Source organism: Equus caballus, chromosome 10 (assembly GCF_041296265.1).
Source record: "Equus caballus isolate H_3958 breed thoroughbred chromosome 10, TB-T2T, whole genome shotgun sequence".
In the NCBI taxonomy this organism is placed as follows: domain Eukaryota; kingdom Metazoa; phylum Chordata; class Mammalia; order Perissodactyla; family Equidae; genus Equus; species Equus caballus.
This window is the reverse complement of record NC_091693.1, coordinates 17,146,859-17,165,090: the sequence shown is the minus strand read 5'-3', so window position 1 is coordinate 17,165,090 and position 18,232 is coordinate 17,146,859. Positions and strand designations below refer to the sequence as shown.

General features: G+C 47.5%; 2 long non-coding RNA genes across 2 annotated transcripts; both read right to left on the bottom strand.

Annotated features, from left to right (window-relative positions):
* Positions 1–428: 428 nt before the first annotated feature.
* LOC138915739 (uncharacterized) lies at positions 429–17,054 on the bottom strand. The gene is made up of 3 exons (XR_011421920.1): positions 16,954–17,054; positions 5,392–5,598; positions 429–4,837 (listed from the first exon to the last, which is right to left on the bottom strand). It is a non-coding gene; the product is annotated as an uncharacterized lncRNA (long non-coding RNA).
* LOC138915738 (uncharacterized) lies at positions 13,115–15,809 on the bottom strand. Its single transcript, XR_011421919.1, has 2 exons — positions 14,745–15,809; positions 13,115–14,149 (listed from the first exon to the last, which is right to left on the bottom strand). It is a non-coding gene; the product is annotated as an uncharacterized lncRNA (long non-coding RNA).
* Positions 17,055–18,232: the final 1,178 nt, after the last annotated feature.

Here is an 18,232-nt window from a genome sequence, read left to right as displayed (position 1 = left end):
AGACCAAATTTGGATCCCTGGCTGCAAACCAGTCTCTTAACAAGGACGCCATACTTCTTCCCCACCTCTGTCATGATTAAAATAAGTGCAAAGCCAAACAGCCTTTCGATCTCATCACTCACAATGAACTTGGGAAAAAGAAAAAAAAAGAAAAAAATAGTTTGGGGATGCCCAGTGCTGGTGAGGGTTTGGGACACCCGGCTATTCTTAGCAGACGCGACAATTGGTACATCCTTCGGAGGGCGACGTGGTTCTAGCCATCAAGGTTCCAAACACACTCATCAAAATGTGCTGAGATATGCCAGGGATGCTTGCTAGAGCATTTTTTGTAAAAGGGAGGGGGAAACAACCCAGTTAAACGATTTATGAGACCCTGTAGAAAGAAATACCAGGCAGTCGCCAGAATGAAACAGATCTCTGAGCACTGATTTCCAGGCTACATTTTTAAAACCTTTTATTGAAACCTGAGTGTATCCTAAGGGTTCAGCTGGATACATTTTCACAGACGAAACACACTTGTGTAACCAGCTCCCAGAGGAAGAACCAGAACATGCTCAACGCCCCACACCCCCTTACTCCATGCCCTGCCCATCCCCCACCCCACCCGAGTTGCAGAAGTAAGTTCTCCCCAAGCCGTACCTCTCAGTGAACAAACCGTCCTACAAAAAAAGATGTGATCCCTTTTTCTGAATATTTTTTAAAGGAATAATAATACATTAAAATCTGTTACTAAATGCATGCCGATATATTTGTTTCGGAACGTACAGTTATTATGTTTTTATACTGATCATTTTTGAAGTAAGGGTGTGGGTAGAGGGCAGGTGGAGATTCGAGGTGGGGAAGCCCTTCAGGATTTATTTTGGTTTCCTGTCCTTTGTGAATGTCTAACTCTGCACTCATACTGTTTTTATTTTTTTTTTGAGTCGTAAATATTCGGACATAAAAAGGAATGAAATACTGACACACGTTGCCATGCGGCTGAACCTCAAAAACATTAATCTAAGGGAAAGGGAGCCAGGCACAAAAGGCCACACAGTGTAGGATTCTGTTCATAGGAACTGTTCAGAAGTCTGTAGGGACAGGAAGGAGAGGAGGGGCTGCCAGGCGGGGGGATGGGAGGCACTGCTTACTGAGTAGGGGGTTTCCTTTTGGGGTGTGAAAATGTTCTGGAACCAGATAGAGGCAATGGTTTCACAACTTGCGAATGTACTAAGTGTCACTGGATTGTACGCTTGGTACGATGGTGAATTTTATGTTATGTAAATTTCAATTCATTTTTTTTTGAAAGTAGTAAAAAATCTGGCAGCTGGATCATGCACCTTTTTTTGAAGGAGATAAGGTGGGGGTTCTTCTTTATACCTTCCCTTGCATTCAAAAAGCCACCCAGGGGCCGGGCCATAGGGTAATGGTTAAGTTTGGTGCACTCTGCTTTCTCGGCCCAGGTTCATGGGTCAGGATTCCAGGCACAGATCTACACCACTTGTCAGCCATGCTGTTGTGGCGACCCACATATAAAATGGAGGAAGATTGGCACAGACGTTAGCTTAGGGCTAATCTTACTTTAGCAAAAAAAAAAGAAGAGGAAGATTGACACAGATGTTAGCTCAGAGCTAATCTTCCTCCGCAAAAAGAAAAAAAAAAAAAGTCACCAAGCCACAGACATGTGTTAGATGTGGAAACCACATCACTTCTCCTGCCCAGTAAATTAGCTCTGCTGCAGATCTTGAGAGAAAGCTTCTCCTGTCACCTTGAGATGTGTATTTGAGTTTTTTAATCAACGTGTTTTTGGTTAGGAGAATTTTTAGCTTCCCAAGGGTCAATTTCTAAAATTCCAGCCTGGGCTCATCTATTCTTGCAGAACTGGAAAAACAAGAGGGTTTGCAGGGTGTACAAGTCTGGTCACACTCGAGTAAAGCAGAGCCATCGGGTTCCAGCCTTGGTGGGAAAGTTCTGGAACAACTGTGAATGTGTAGCTAATGTCAACGATTATAGTCCACTTTCATGCTCGAGGCGAGTTCCAGTGTTTCTCCGGTGACTTTCACACTTAGAGAAGAAATGTGAGCAATGACAGAATGTTCAAGATCAAAACTATGAAGCGAAAATTTCCTATTACTGCTTTTTCAAGATTCCGTGTGAGCTTAACTGAAGCAGTTTCTGTGATTGCAAGGTGGGCTGTTTTAAAAGCTGTCACCATGTGAGAATAGGGAGGAAAAAATCTGAAATAAACAACCAGAAACAGAGAGGCCAATAATGAAAGGGGATTGGTTCTGATAAATTTTAAAATATACAATGAGCCTACAATAATTAAAACAGTTCAGTACAGGCTGAAGAACAGGAGAACCACGTAAATACGGTTTAGGATACAGCTGCTTGGGAAAGACGAATTATCTAGGAAAGGGTGTTAGGACAACAAGCTGACTATTTGGGGAAACAGAAGCCATCCTTCCATCCGAATTAATTCCAGACAATCAAAAATTTATGGAATAAAATTGGAAGAGTTGCAGAGGGAAAGATGACTGGATGATTGAGCATCTTTTCAAAGCCAAGTGGACTTTCCGAGTACAAAGATCTGGTCACCCTCACATAAATTTCAGCCAAGGCTGGGACTCAAGGAGGGGGTCCAGTCTCAGGTAACCTGAAACCATCAAAGGAACCAATTTCTTAGCCCCTGAGGTCACAGGAAACTTAGATTTTTCTTATATGAGAAAAAAATAACATAAGGTCAAAAGATAGTGACAAACTGGGGGAAAAGAGACAAAGGGTTCAGCCCTTCCTCTACAAAAAGCTCGTGGAAGTGATGAAGAAAAAGAGGAAAAACTCCTGAGAGAAATGGTCAGGGGACACAAATGGAGAGTTGACAGAAAAACAAGTATCAACAGCCAGTCAACACAGAAAAAGATGCTCAGCCCCACACTTAATTCAAGCAATGTCCAGCGAAACCAGTCACCAGCTGAGGATGGCCGTAGAGATCAATGGCATAGAGCTGAGATTTCTAGAAAACAAGCACGAGGTACCATGTTCCAGCTCCATCCAGTACAAAAGTTCTGAAAATGTGTAACACCCAGTGCCGGCGAGGGTGTGAGGAAACGATGCCCCTCACTATGGTTGGGGGTGTGAACCGGTCGAAGGGCAATCTGGCAACAGCTATGAAATTTTCAAAACCACTTTGTTTGGGGTCCCCGTTTTCTCTAACAATATACTCTCAAATATACACCATGGTATCCGTTTGAGAAATTTTAAAGGTGAGTGTTTTTATGAGTACAAAATGAAAGAAATCCAAGGGTCTATTGATACAGAACTGGTTAATGAATGGTGGCACAACTGTGGGAGGATGGGACCCTCTACAGACATGAAAAAGAAAGATTTAGATGTCCATGGCTGATGTAGAGCAACTTGGAAAATATGTATTATTTTTATTTTTATTTTTTGGTGAGGAAGATTGGCCCTGAGCTAACATCTGTTGCCAATCTTGCTCTTTTTGCTTGAGGGAGATTGTCACTAAGCTAGCATCTGTGCCCATCTTCTTTTATTTCATGTGGGATGCCACCACAGCATGGCTTGACAAGCAGTGCTAGGTCCACACCCGGGATCCAAACCTGCAAACTCCAGGGCCGCTGAAGCAGAGCACGTGAACTTAACCTCTAGGCCACCCGGCCGGCCCCAACTTGGAAAATATTTTAAGTGAAAAATACCAAGGGGCAATAGGGCACATGGGATCACCTTCATATAAATGAAAAGCATTATGTAGTTACAAACGGTAGTTACAAATGGTAGTATATGCATCGTTGTTTTTGTTTTTTTCTGGAAGAAAAACTAACAAACAACAATGAAAACATTGCTTGGGAGGTGGGGAAATGAAATGAGAGGGAGGAACTTTATGACCGTCCCTCTCTGTGCCTCTCACATCTGCTAACATTATTTTTTTAGAATGCCGACGTGGCAGGATAGCAGGGCATTTTTCAATTTTCTCTACACTTCCTTGCGTTAAAAAAACAACACTGTACTTAAAGAAAAATTAAATTACCCCCAAACCACATTCACGGATATTGCCAAGTTCGCCAGATTTTTCTGCAGTTCTTGGAAGCGTTTCCTGCCCATTCTGAGCAAATATTTGCACTTCTTATAAAGCGTCTTTGTTTTGGAAGGTGTCTCCCTGCGGATGCCCGATCGTTTTAAAAAATTTTTGGTATGGCGTGTCCGTGCCTGAAAAAGCCTACCAGCTATTGCTGCAGAGCACATGCCTTGTCACGCTCAACTCAGTGACAAGTAAACCCGGGCCAGGCTCTCGTGGGAAAGGGCCAATTCCTTCAGGAGAGCTCTATAAGAGCCAGTGAAAGCGTAACAACCGGGGTGGGCTCATGTGGCAGCTGGGACGCGGCTGAGCGCCTCCCCGTGACTCTGACATTAGGTTAGAGATGTGACCAGCTGTCAATAGCCTTAGGGACCTAAGAAACTAAACCTCCCAACGACCTCGGAGCTCCCGGGCATGAACGCATAAGTGCAAGACGAACTGTTGGAAAATTGTTACCATCCGAGAGGAGCCGAGAAACTTTGAAAAAGAAATGTAATCCGTGGTGGGGCCAAAAGGAAGTCATGTCAGATGGTAAAATGCATTATAAATGTATAATATTCTTAACAGTTGGGTGCCCCCCAATATGAGATTTTTGGTTTTGATGAACGCAATGTTGCGAATCCGCAAGCAAGATACAGAGCGAGCAGTCAAACCCTTCTTTGGAGATCGAGGGAGTGGAATCAAGCTGGATTCCTACGTTCCTTTCACGGAAATCAATTCCAGATGGATCAAAAATTCCAATGCAAACCATGAGGACAGCAAGTGCTAAAAAAAAAAAAATAATAATGGTGAATTGATATATGCTCTTAGAAGTGGAGGAAATATTTTTCTAAGGAGAAAAAACTCAGAAGCCGTGAGGGGCGAGCTTGATACGTTTGAATTTTAAAGCTTGTATGCGACCAAAGAATCACAAAGAAAGTTTAAAAAAACGCGTAAACTGTGAATGCATACATTTGAAATCATTTCATGGCTGTGTTCCTTTTTTTTTTCTCTGTTTCCCCCACCTTTTATTTATTGTATTTGTCTTAAAGGTTTTAATGGTTGTTAAACGTGCTGGCCTTTCTTTTCAACAAATGTTCTGGCTCGTGTGACCTGGTGACAGTTTTGAGACAGCTGCCCATTCTAATCTCGGTTACACAGACCCCGAGGGATTTGAAGCGGTGCAGTGGGGGGTTTTTTTTTTTTTTTAATTTCTGAACAGAATTGTGAAACTCTTGTCATCTCTCACCACAAACGCGAAAGTCACAAGGGAAATACTCTGAGTTTGCCAGCACGAAGCCGCCTAGAATAGTAAACTCTTGTGTTCGAACTTGTCGCACCGTCATTTGTTGTTATTAAGCTCTTTTGTCACCGAGGCTGAGTAAATCCTTGGCAGATGCTCCTGTCATTTCTTGGAGCCCCAGGAATGCGAGCAGTGGCAGCTGCTGGGTTGGCAGGTCTTACACGCGAGGACGTGCCGGGGCCAGGCTGTTCAGACACGGCTGTAAGCATCTTATTCCGGACCAGATTTACGAGAGCAATCAAACCTGCAGAAAAAGAAAAAAAGAAAAAAGAATTCCTGTGGCCGCGGCCGATCCTGTGGTCTTGGCTTCAAACACGTTTTACGTTTAGGTTGTGGTGGTATGGTTCTTATTTACTAAGGATCCATATAAAGAAGAAAATAAGAGAGGACCCAGAATCCCACAGCCAAAATAGCCCTGTGGACAGTTTAAAATAAGGTACGCACGGGGGTAGCCAGTCAAACGGCGAAGAATTGAAAATAGAAAGGGCCATCTCCACCCACCCCCACGTCTCCTCTGCCTCCCCCCGGAGCCCACGACCATAACGGGCGGGGTCTCATTCTCCTTCCAGAAGAGAGAAAACGCTTATGTACGTACCAGCACATCTCTTTCTATGTATATATGTGCATGTATTTGCGTGTTGGTATACGTGTCTATATGTTTGTGTACATATGTGTGTAAATGGATTTATGGGTTTGTCTATAAATGTGCATATCTGCATGTGTGCATTTAAATGTGTATCCGTGGGTGGATATGTACACATGCAATGTGTGTATATACATATGTGTGTATAAATGTAGGTGCTTATGTCTGTGTGTATCCATACGTACGTGTATATGATTGTGTATATAGGTGTGTATGTGTGTACATGAATGTGTGATAAGAGCAGAAGCAGCCACATCTCTCGAGACCTGGCTTTGGAGGTCGCGCTACGTCATTTGTGCCTCCTGCTATTGGTCAAAGCAGTCACAGGGCTGCCCAGAGCAGGAGGCGGGAAACACACTCGCCTCTTCATGGCGAGGTCACGTGGCACAGGGGCGGGGACCCCGGGAGCACGATTCTTCGAGGGCCGTTATTTTCACAGTCCACCCCAACTGATTATTGTAAGGCATCGTCAGTGCTGTACTAGCTAGGTGACAGATTCAAGTGTTTATTATAAAGGAAACAAATGGATAAAGCGCATACGTAACACAGAAACGAGAAAGCGCCAGAGATGAAACAGGTCACAGAAGGCGCGTCAGAAATACCTGCATTCTCTGCATCGAGGTCCAAAATTAAGAACAAAATTCTCTGTTTGGCTTTTACACTTCATATACCTGGATCAAAGAGGATTTATCACGGATGTTATGGTCGATTTTGGAGTATTTCCTCCAGATCTTGGAGTAACGAACTTAACATTCTGCTTTTAATTTCTAATAGTTTTTCTTGAATAAGTCATGGCTTAAATGAAGTGAAATAACCAAATATGAAATACAGTTCTTAGTGGTTATTTTATATAATGTTATGAATGCTAGTGCATGATAATTCTGTAAGATTAGAATCGTAACAAATGACAATAAAATCCAATCTCTATTATTTGTTCTTTTATTATTTTAAAAATTAACTTCAGCTTTGGTTGGCTCAAAAAGGGTATATTGTCCTTCTTAAATGTGTATCTGCACCTATTTCACTCTTTAAATATGTGTAAGCCTTTTTTTTTTTTTTTTTTTTTTTTGAGCAAGATTAGCCCTGAGCTAACATCTGCCACCAATCCTCCTCTTTTTTGCTGAGGAAGGCTGGCCCTGAGCTAACATCCGTGCCCATCTTCCTCTACTTTCTATGTGGGACGCCTACCACAACATGGCTTGCCAAGCGCTGCCATGTCTGCACCGGGATCTGAACTGGCAAACCCTGGGCCACTGAAGTGGAACGTACGCACTTAACCGCTGTGCCACCGGGCCGGCCCCTGGATAAGCCTTATATAGTTGTTTTGGTCACAAAATCAGCAGCTTTCACAATAATCGTTTATAATCGTTTATTAGTTCAGCATTTTATTCTTGAGGTATAAATTATTCTTTGATATTTCAAGTGCAAAAAAATTCAACATATGAAGAACAGAAGGAGATTTTTGTTCCTAATTCCTCCAACAACGCAGTTATAAATGGGACAGTGTGTGTTCAGATAACGATGGCAGATGGAAGGGATCTGCCTGGTCCCTACCACTGAGGTGGATGGTCACCTAGGCAACCACAACATCTCTGATGCTGCCGGGTTCTGAGAGGCAGAGATGGCTACGTGGCTCTCCAAATACTGAACCCAAAGGCCGAGGCCAAACCTTCACCTTCCTAAAACAGACCAGCATTCTGGTCTTGTTGTAAATCTCTGCCAGAGGGGTTCTGTCCCTGTTGCTGTATGGAAATCTCATTTTTTAATTTTCAAATTCTGGAAAGCATTGTAAAAGAGAAAGAACTGACTTTCATCGTCTCTTCCTCTTTCTTGATGATTGGAGTCCAGATGTGATGACTGGAGCTCATGCAGCCACCTTGGACCATGAGGGGGAAGCCACCTGATAGAGAATGGCAGAGCCACAAGTTAGAAGGAGCCTGGGTCCCTCATGATTATGGAGCCACATAGCAGCCCTGAACTGCCAGACTTCAGCTCTCTCTCTCCATACAATAAGTATTCATATCTTTCATTTGAGCAGTGTACTAAACGCATTTTCTTGCTATGTTCAAGGACTTTTATAATTTCCAAAAGAAACATCAAAAGGCATCATTTGGGCCACTTCTTGATACTTTTCTATATTAAAAATGAAATTAGCATTTTAAAAACGTTTTGATTACTTACTTGGAAGTCAGTTTTCCTGCAGACTAGACAAATGACACAAAACAACAAAATTAATCGAACGCTGGGGTTCACATGAGACCAACTGTCATCTGTACCCCTGGCTTCCCACTGATGCTCATCAGGACTCCTCATCGTGTTCATGGATTGTTATGTCTAAGGGTCAAAATTGTGAATGTCGCATAAACTCACCGGCCCACACTTTCAGTCCTTTAAAAAACCGATTGCTGGATAACGAGTGTCTATTATTTTGAAAACAATTCGAATGTCTGAGCCCTAAGGCAGCCCAGTAGGGATCCGTAGGTTGGCGGGTGTGAGGAGCCGGTCCTGTCAAATGCTCATGGCTAAGCGGGCAGACACACACCGATGGGGTCGATCCTTGTGAAAAACTCCCCCAAGAACTCTCAGCAGCCCAGTTTTCCTTCCAGAGGATGGTGGAAGGAATTAGGTCTACGAACCATCAGGGAGACTTGTCTAGGTCAAGGGGTTGGCAGACTGTTTATGGAATGGGCCAGAGAGTAACTATTTTGGGCTTTGGGGACCGTGCACTCTCCATTGCAATTACTCATTTCTGCCATTGTGGTGTGAAGGCGGCGTAAATAACAATTTGCAAATGAATGAGTGTCTCAATAAAACTTTATTTATAAAGACAAGCAGTGGGCCGTCATCCACCGACTGCTGGCCTCGGCAGGTGCTTTCATCGAGTTCAGCAAGAGCTTGGAAAAGCAGAAAAAAGGTTTCCACAAGGATCTGGTGCATGCTGGAGAGGCCAGGCTGGCTGAGCTTGTCCCTCAACCAGCGGCCATCCTGCTGCCCTCGGTGACCACTGCGGGGTGGACAGTGTCGCACAGAGAAGCCTGCAAGCTGCTCAGCCAGACCTCCAGGCTACATACCCGCAACGAGCAGGCTCAAGGCCTTTCTTGGTTGTGCTTTTGGAGAAGGTTCCAGGTCACCAAACTCACAACGCCCTCCCTCGGGGACCAGGTGTCAAGAAGGCCACCAACCAAGACGAGCGCTTCCCGGGTGCATTCGTTTCCAGGGGCCGCCGTGAGAAAGCACCCTCAATCGAGTGGTTCAGAACAACAGAAGTGTGTTCTCTCGCAGCTCTGGAGGCCGGAAGTCTGGATCCACGGCTCTTGGGGAGGATACCCCGGCCTCTTCCGGCTCCGGGTGTCTGCCGGCCATCCTTGGCTCGTGGACGCATCGCGCCAGCCACACGGTCGTCTTCTCCCCGTGTATCTTCACGTCGCCTTTCTTCTGAGCGTGTCTGTGTCCAGATTTTATAAGGACACCAGCCATACAGGATTAGGGCTCCTCTCAACCTACACGACCTCATCTCACGACCTGCACGACCTCATCTCAACGTACCTTAAATCTGCAAAGACCCGGTTTCCAAATGAAGTCACGTTCTGAGGGCCTGGGGGCCAGGACTTGAACATATCTTTTTCGCTGGACACCATTCAAGTTGTGACACCAGGGAAGTAGCGAAGGCGTCTCCTCTGTCTCCTTGTTCGAGGGAGGACGGCTTGGGGAGGCCACGACGACCTTCTGGGTCGTGGCTTGCACCCGCTGACCGCCCCCTCGCCCTTCACCTGGCAGGGGGAGCCTGACCTTGAAGTCCAAGAGGGCAGCCCACCGTGAGAGGAGGACTTGTTTCCTAAATTCCAGACTGCGGGTTCAAGCGGCTTCTTGTCAGCCCCACTTGGGTCCCGAATGGACATGTCACACCCAACGGTCCAGAGGGAACACCTTACATTTCTCCCCAAACCCGCCCTCTCTCATCTTCCCCATGTCAGTCCACGGTAACCCCATCCTTCCAGGTGCTCAGGCCCAGATATGGGAGTCACCTTTGACCCCTGCGTACTCCTATGTATCACACAGGACCTGTTAAGAAATATCATCAGCTCGACCTTCCGGAGGGACCCAGAATCCACCCACTTTTTACCCTAGTTTGGTCTCCATCACTTCCTACCTCCCAGCTTGCTCACTGGCCCCCCTGTTTCCACCCCAGGGAGTGAGACTGCCGGAAAAGTATAAGACACCCAGTGAAACTTGAATTGCAGATAAACAATTTTGTTTGGTATAAGTATGTCCCAAATATTGTGTGAGACATGCTTATCACTAAAGTATTACTCCTCGTTTATCTGAAATTTAAATTTCCCTGGGCATCCTGTATTTTTATTTGTTATATCTAGCAACCTCTGGCTCCTCTGTAAAAGATTCCCCACATGCAGCCGGAGGGCTCCTGTTAACACCTACGTCAGATCACGTCCCTCTCTGTTCAGAACCCCTCAGAGTAAAAGCTCAGGTTCTCATCATGGTCTCCTCATTGTGCCTTCTATTTACCTCTTTGACTCCATCTCCCTTCACTCTCTGTCTTCCTTACTCTGCCCTGGCTACTCTGGCCTTTTTTTTTTTTTCATTGCAGTAGGCACAGTGCTGCCTCAGGCCCTTTGCACTGGCTGTTCCCTCTGCCTAAACTGATGTTGCCTCAGATATTTCCATGACTTACTCTCTCATTTCCTTTAAGTCTTTGCTCAAATGTTACCTTTTCAATAAGACATAATCTGACCAAAAAAATACCCCCATCTCCGACCTCTTACATCCTCACCACTTTTCACTTTCTTACTTACTGTATCATTTACATATTTATGGTTTTTGCTTGTTATTTGCCTGCTCCTACTAGAATGTAAGCTCCACGAGGGCAGGAATTTTCTTTTAGTTTCTGTTCACTGCTGCATCCTAAGTGGCCTAGAACAACGTCTGGCTTGTAGTTCAATGAATTTTTTGCATGTGTAACTAATAAATCAGCCAAGAACGCTTGAGTTTGGACTCAAGTTCTCTGCTTACTAGCTGTACGAACATTGCCAGCTTTTCTTAACCTCTCTGAGCCTCAGCATCCTCTGCCGTAAAACAGGGATAATAGAATGACCCTCCTAGGGTTGTCATGGAGATTAAATGTGTTCTCGCAGGGGGCCAGCCCCACAGTGTAGTGGTTAAGTTCGCGCACTCCACTTCAGCGGCCCAGGTTCACGGGTTCAGATCCCAGGGGTGGACCTACACCTACACCACTCGTCAGGTATGCTGAGGCGGTGATCCACATATAAAGAAGAGGAAGATTGGCACAGATGTTAGCTCAGGGTGAATCTTCCTCAGCAAAAAAAAAAAAAAAAAAAAAAAGGTAAATGAGTTAATGCAGGTTAAGTGGCTTGCATGCGGTAAGCATTATGTAACTTTTTATTATTATGGCCAGTAGTAGTATTGGGAATGTCAATAAATTTATTAGTTGGACATCATTTGGTTGCAAATAATAGAGCTACAGTCCAAATTGGCTTAAGAGAAATAAAATTTTTCATAAAGAATTTTATTGGCTAACATAACTCAGGGATGGTTGACTTCAGGCATGGCTGAATCCAGGTGCGAGATAATGTCCTCAGAATCTGTCTCCCTCTGACTCTAGAGTTTCTTCTGTGTTGGCTCTTTTCACAGGTAGGCTCCCAGCCGCTCAAGGCTCCTGTCTTCCCAGATTCATCCAGTATGAAGAGGAAAGACAGCCTCCGTGTCTCAGTCACTCCAGGAAAAGTCCCAGCTTGAGCGTTGCTTGACTGTGCGTGGGTCGTGTGCTGACCCAGGGACGGAAATGGAGTCAGTGCCGTGGGAATCACATGGAAGAGACAGCGAGAGGCGTGGTTTCCTGAGGAACATGAAGGCTGGAGCTGCTGGAAGAAGGATGCTGGCTAGACCAACATCACAGTTCACCACACCACCACCATTTTCCTATTTTTGTAGTTGCATCTTTTTTTTTTTCCTGAGGAAGATTGGCCCTGAGCTAACATCTGCCACCAATCCTCCTCTTTTTGCTGAGGAAGACTGGCCCTGAGCTCACACCCGTGCCCATCTTCCTCCACTTCATATGTGGGACGCCTGCCACAGCATGGCTTGCCAAGCGGTGCCATGTCCGCACCCGGGATCTGAACCGGCGAACCCCAGGCTGCCAAGAAGCAGAACATGCGCACTTAACTGCTGCGCCACTGGGCCGGCCCCTGTAGTTGCATCTTATTATTACTATTTCAGGACTATGAAGACCAGCAGAGGCTGGTGGTCCTGCAGGACTGTTTCCTTGTGCCGCTATGCACAGCTCTGCACAACACCCCCAGCCTCCCTTCCATTAGGTGTGACCACGTGACTGAGTTCTAAGCAACAGGACATGACTGGAAAGGACGTGCACACTACCCGGGCTGGCCGGTTAAAGCCTCCCACCATCACCCTCTATTCACTTCTCTCTTTCAAGCCGACTGGAACAGAGACGACCCCTGGGGCCACCTTGGAAGCCAAGCGTTGGAGATGGAGGAGCCAGGCGGTGGCAGGAACCCGGGTTTCTGAGTCACACCTTGAGGAAAACCACCGGCTGATCAAGAAAAACCACGACTTTCCACGAGCAACAATCAACTTCTGTCATTGTTTGAGCCGTTTCACATTTTCGAGCTTGTTTGTTACAGCAGCTAACGTTACCCCGACTGACTGATACAAGTGGAGAAATGAGGCCTCTGGGTCCCCCAGGTGAAGTCGACCTGATGGAGAGACACACACTCCTTCCCCAGCTCTGGGCTGCGCAGCCACATGCAGGTTCTGGTATAAAATTCATGTAGTGTCTTTCCAGGGTGAACTGATAGGAATCACCTTCCCTATGTGTTGATCACATCAAACTAAGAGGCTGTCTTTACTGGGCTATTTTACTTTTTTTTTTTTTTTTTTTGCTGAGGAAGATTGGCCCTGAGCTAACATCGGTGCCAATCTTCTTCTATTTTGTATGCAGGACTGCCACCACACTATGGCTTGATGAGTGGTGCTAGGTTCACAGCCAGGATCTGAACCCATGAACCCTGGGCCACCAAAATGGAGTGCACAAACTTAACTGCTACACCACTGGGCATGGCTATTTTACTTTTAAACTACAGAAGCTCAGGCTTCTGTAAAAAAGGCAGAGTTGGTTCTTGGGAATACAATGTGGGCAGAGCAGTGTGGTTTTATCGCTTGTTTCTTTGTTTGGCACCCAAAGGACACCTGGGAATTCCAATGCTTCTCCGAGTCTGCCCTCCCTGCGTGTCTCCGCCTGTTGGTTTTATATTTTGAATCTGAGACCAAGTTTTTCTTCAGGAAGAGATCCTGGCACATTTTAAACTCATAGTCCCCAAATTCTTATTTTCCCCAAAAAAGAATGGAGGCCGCCTCTCTCTCTGGTTTTAAGGTCTGAGATCTCACACTGTCCCCTCCTGCAGTCCTGTCCTGGCACCTCCAGCAACGGTCCGTGACATGTTGAGTACCATCCCATGGCTCTCTGGGCCCAGTTTCCCTCCTGGAAGAAAATCATCAGAGAATGTGTTTGACTGCAAGTTAACAGGAATCAATGATGTCAACAAACAGGTACTTATTTTTCTCACACAAAAAAAATCTGGAAGAAGGAGGTTTCAGGCGTTAATTCACTGACAGCTGACATCTCGGGTTCTTTCTGTCTCTCTGCCTCACCACCCTTAGCATGTTGACTTTCGTGCCTGTTGCCTCATGACCACAGGATGGCTGCCACAACTCTGACCATCACATCCACATTCAAGGCAGGAAGAAGGGAAGAACCACCAAGGCTTCCCAGAAGCCTCCCAGCTGACTTCTGCTTTCATCTCATTGGCCACCATGCTGTCACATGACTGTCACTGGTAGCAAAGGATGCTGGGAAACTGAGTCCCTGGTTTTCAGCCTTGGAAGCAGAGGCGGGTGGTAAAGAAGGGGGCCGGGCATGGCGGTTGAGTTACCATAGTAACCGCTGGAGTTCAGGGTCATGAAGGAGATGAAGAACGGGAGAGTCCGACATAAGGAGGAAGCAGAGCATCCTGTAGGGGGTGAGGAGGACTCCTCGTCGTAGGGTGTGGAATTTACAGCCTGGGGGACAACCTCTGGGAATCTGTGACTCCATGATCTTCTGTGACCGGGAGGGAAACAGCAACAATAACGACAACAGTAATAATTAGCATCCAACACACGTGCCAGGCCCCCGCTCTGCAAACACGGACTCCTTTATTGCTCCAACCAGCCCTGTGATCACTCCTACATTAGAGCCTCTCTCGTCCCCACACTGTGTTCTCCACTCGGCAGCCAGAGGGACTTGGTTAAAACCGAAGTCAGGTTCTCTCTCCTCAGCTCCGAGTCCTCGCACGGCTCCTGCCTCACTCTGAATAAAAGCCAGGGTCCTTCCTGTGGTCCCAAAGGCCCCAGACAATCTGCCCCCTCCCACAGCTGCCACCTCTCTGATGTCATTTCCCCGCCTGCTCATTCCTCCAGCCTCATTGGCCTCCTTGCTGTTTTCTTGAAAACTCCAGGCATGCTCCTGCCCCAGGGCCTTTGCACTTGCTAAATCTTCTGCCTGGAAGGCTCTCCCTGCTGATATCCACAGGACGTGCTCCCTCTCCTCTGTCAGGTCTCTGCTGAAATGTCCCCTTCTCCACAAGGGCTCCCTGACCCGGTCAGCCAGCCCTCTCAGTTCCCATTTCTAGATCTGTTCGCTACACAGCACTTACCACCGTCCGAAATCCCACAGTGTGTCCTCATTTCTCTTGTTCTTCTCTCTCTCTGGAATGGAAGCTCCCGAGGGCCAGAGTGCCGGCCTGTCTTGTTCACGCGGCATCTCCAGCACTCAGAACGCTGGCCGTGACATTGTAGGCGTTCCATGAATGTTTGTCAGATAAACGAACGGTTTATCTCCATTTTGAGGGCAGGAGAGCTGATGTTTCTCGAGCATTTACTGGGTGCCGGCCACCATCCTATGCATGTCCAGTGCGTCCATGCATCCGTGCATCCACGGGGGTGACAACGCCGTGAGGAGTCAGTGAGCCCCAATTCATGGACTGAGAAAACTGAGGCTCGGGGGGGATGAAGAAACTTACCCCAGCAAGTTTCTGCGACTGTAACAGATCACCACAAACTCAGTGGCTTCAAACGACACGCATTTATCGTCTTAAGTTCTGGAGCCTGGAAGTCTAGAATGATTCCTTCTGGAGGCTCCAGCGAAGAATCGTTTTCTTGCTCTTTCCAGTTTCCAGAGGCCGCTGGACTCCTGGCTCAGGGCCCTTTCTCGCGTCCGTCAGTCTCTGCTCCCTCCTGGCACCTCCGTCTCTGCGTCAGCCCTCCTGCCTCCCTCTTTTCTTTATGACGACACTTTGGATCACACTGGGCCGCCTGGATCATCCAGGATCAGCTCCCTGTCTCACTCTCCTTAACTTGATCACATCTGTGAAGCGACATTCTGAGGATTTATACGGAGCTCAGCCCATCAGAGTCCCTAAAGTCGCATCCAGCCAAGAAACCACAGCGCTGAGATTCCAGCTCAGGGCCGGCTCACCGCAGAACCCTGGGTCTTTCCGTGACTCGCCGGGACTGCGGGAGGGGACCGGCCACAGGCCCTGCTTTCTCTGGCGCTGAGAGAGAAACCTCCCCGGCCACCTTGGAGGCCCTCACATTCCCTCCAGCCCCACAGCTCCCCGCCCCCTGCCCTGGGCTCCCCGTTCCTGGCATGGAATTCATTTCCTTTGGACTCTGGTCTGTGACATCCTTCCAGGCCCTTCCCTCCCACGCGGCCTGGGGACATGCTCGGTCCCCCGAGCTTAGCTCACTTGGATCCAGGCGGTTGGCTGGAAGGACAGACGGGCCAGCCGGCGCCAGTTTCCAGGGCTCAGGGAGCAGGGAGGATCAGCAGATGGACGGTGAGCTGAGGAGGGGCCACTTTTCTCCTCCTGCTCCTGCCAAAGCCGTTCCTCACCGCGATGCAGAAAATAGGCAAACAGCCAGCCTCCCGGATTTCACAGCAAACCCAGCACCACAAACCTCAAACCCGTAGCCCTCCTGTTTTTCTAGTAAGGTCTCCTCTCCAAGGCGGCGGCTGGTGGCTCTCCTCTCTTCTCAAACCTTCCACTCCCGTCACTCAGCCTCAATCCCCCAACTGCTAGTGTGATATCTTCCATCATTAAGAAGAGAGGCCAGAAGGACGGCGAGCACAGACAAGCATTGTCGGGTAGAGTTTAAGAGTGGATTCTGCAGCCCCACTGCCCAAGTGCACTGCTGTGTGACCTTGGGGAGGTCGCATCCCCTCTCTGCGCCTCAGTTTCCTCATCTGTAAGATGGGGATGATAATAATAAGAGTACCCACCTTAGAGGATTGTCATGCAAATGAAACGAGTTATATTTGCAAAGTGCTTAGAAGAGGGTTCTGGCATGTAAGCACTATGTCAATTTTTGTTATAAAAGAAAATGAATGAAATCAAATAAATCTGTTTGCTTTTTCAGCATGCCACCATGAAATGTGCATCGGCCAGAGTAGACTCTCTCTCCTCCCTTGGAGGAGGGGTCCATGCTCCCACCAAAAGCCAGTCCCTCCTCCACCCTGGGGCCCATCTCCATCACCCTGTCTGCTTCACCATCTCTCACGCATCATTTCTTGGTTTTCAGAAGCCCTCTCTGACCCCGCCTCCAGCGACCACTTCCCTCTCCCCTCCCCTCTTCACAGCAGAGCACCTCCAGAGAACGGCCATCCTCAGATTTCCACGGACACGCTGAGGTCTGGTTTCTGTCCCCACCTCTCCGACGGGTGGCCCTTGTCCAGGTACCGGGGCCTCCGTCTCGTAAACCCAACAGAACGGCTGCCTCTCTGCCCCCACTGCCTGCTCCCCCTCCCCGAAAGCCTCTCCTCTCTGTGCTGTTTAATTTCTTATTTTGAAATCACTTCAAACTCACAGGTGAGTTGCAAGACTAGGACCAGGAACTCCTGCAAACCCGCGACACTCTGCCACGTCTGCTTCATCGTTCCTCCCTCTCTCTCTCTCTCTCCCTCTTTCTCCCTCTGTTATGGGCTGTCTCTCCCCCAAAAAGATGTACTGAAGTCCTAACCCCCAGGGCCTCAGAATGTGACCTTATTTGCAAGGACGGTCATCGCAGATGTAATTAATTAAGATGAGGTCAGCCTGGAGCAGGGTGGGCCCTAACTCAACATGACCCGTGTCCTTATAAGATGACGCCGGGTGACGACAGAGACTGGAGCCGTGCAGCTGGGGCTGAGGAAGACCAGGATTGTCACCAAAGCACCAGAAGCTAAGAGGAGGCCAGGAGGATTGCCCTGGGGGCTCGGCGGGAGCATGATTTGCTGCGGCCCCTTGATTCCAGACCTCCCGCCTCCACAACTGCGAGAGAGTAAATTTCTGTTGTTTTAAGCCAGCGGGTTGTGGGATTTTAATAAGGTGGCCCTAGGAAATAATACGCCCCACCCCTACTCTCTCTCTCTCATTCTCTCTGTCTATATATATATCTATATGTATTTTTGTAAGAACCATTTGAGAGTAAGTTGCATGCATCATTCTCTTCTACCTCTAAATATTTCAGTTTTTACTTAAAAATAAGAAGGACAGGGGCCAGCCCCGTGGCGGAGTGGTTAAGTTCGTGCACTCCGCTTCAGCGGCCCAGGGTTTCACTGGTTCGCATATAGGTGCGGACATGGCACCGCTCATTAGGCCACCTCGAGGTGGCGTCCCACATGCCACAACTAGAAGGACCCACAACTAAAATGTACAACTATGTTCTGGGGGTATTTGGGGAGAAAAAGCAGGAAAAAAAAAAAGAAGATTGGCAACAGTTGTTAGCTCAGGTGCCAATCTTTAAAAACAAAATAAGAAGGACATTCTCTTACACAACCACAGTACTGACCCCAAGTCAGGAAATTCAACATTAACACCACAGGGTTATCTGATCTTCAGAGTCCGCGCGCGCTCATTTGTCAATAGTCCCGGTCACGTGCTTTTCAGCCGCTGCATTTTTCCCGCCCAGGATTTAACGTGAGATCCTGACTCCCAGGCAGTCGTGTATCTCTCTCCCCTCCTCCACCGGAGCCGTTCCCCATCTTCCGTTGACTTTTGTGACCCCGACACTTTGAAGAGCACAGGGCATTTTCTAGAAGGACCCTGGAGATGCGAGTGGGTTGATGTCTTCTCGCGATGAGATTCGGGGGCGGTGCTTGGGGCGG